Source organism: Myotis davidii, unplaced genomic scaffold (genome assembly GCF_000327345.1).
Source record: "Myotis davidii unplaced genomic scaffold, ASM32734v1 scaffold875, whole genome shotgun sequence".
Taxonomy (NCBI): domain Eukaryota; kingdom Metazoa; phylum Chordata; class Mammalia; order Chiroptera; family Vespertilionidae; genus Myotis; species Myotis davidii.
Window position 1 is genome coordinate 1368540 of NW_006286244.1, and position 1120 is coordinate 1369659.

The window sequence follows — 1120 nt, forward strand, 5'->3', positions numbered from 1 at the left end:
AGGTCGAGGAGGGTGGGACGGGGTGGGGTGGAGGCGTGGGCTTCTGGGGAGGGGTCCAGCCAGCAGGTCGGGGCACCAAGCCGGGCACCCACAGCTGTGGGCAGGGCCACCCGCAGCGCGCTCAGAGGTGCCTGGAAAAGTGACTCATATGGGAGGGTCTCTTCCTTGTGGGCCCAGCTGAGCGCCTACCCCCCATTTTTGGGGGGCTCATGGAGCCTCCTCCTGGGACGCAGGGGCGGTGGGCGCTCTGACAGGCCGAAGCCCTGCCGCCCTGTGGATAGAGGACAAGGACAAGGACATGGCGCCGAGTGTGGGACAGGCGGCAGCTCTTCCTTCCCCGCAGGCGGCACACGCGTCTTTATATTTAGAGAACAGGCTGGCCAAGGCCAGTCCACCTTGGAGTCACCATCAGCAGAGGCTGGAGCGCTTCTATTTATACCGCCTCGGGGAGATGCTTCCAAACTTCCTGGGGTTTGGATCTGCCTGTGGGAAGGTGGAGTGGGGGTCACGGGAGGTCAGGAGGGCGCAGCCTGCCTCACATTCTCTCTCCCCCCTCACCCCTCCACCCCCGCAGGACAAGGACAGTCCTAACCCCGCTGTGGGTGCACAAGGAGAAGCAATCTTCGGGGATGAACTCAGTGGCGTGCTTTTGGGGGATACATCAGTGATGGGGCGCAGGCCAGAACGGAATGGTTCATTTTTCTCAAGTGCCTACATGTTCCCGAAATAGTCGCCATTCCCATTGGGGAGTGGAGCTGGCAGCTGGGACAGGTGTGGGCCCTCCGGGATATAAAACACCCTGAGGGTGGCATTTCCTAAAAATGACCCAAGTCAACTCGAGAAGGAGTGCGGTTAGTGCAAAGGTCGTCAGTTCAAAGCTACTATGGTTTCATATTTCGCCTTTAAAAAAAACATGTTATTTGGGTCCTATTTCTCTCTCTCTTTTTAAATAGGAAAGCTTGTTTATTTATTTTTTAAAAATATATTTTATTTTTTTACAGAGAGGAAGGAAGAGGGATAGAGAGTTAGAAACATCCATCAGCTGCCTCCTGCACACTCCCTACTGGGGATGTGCCCGCACCCAAGGTACATGCCCTTGACCGGAACCGAACCTGGGACC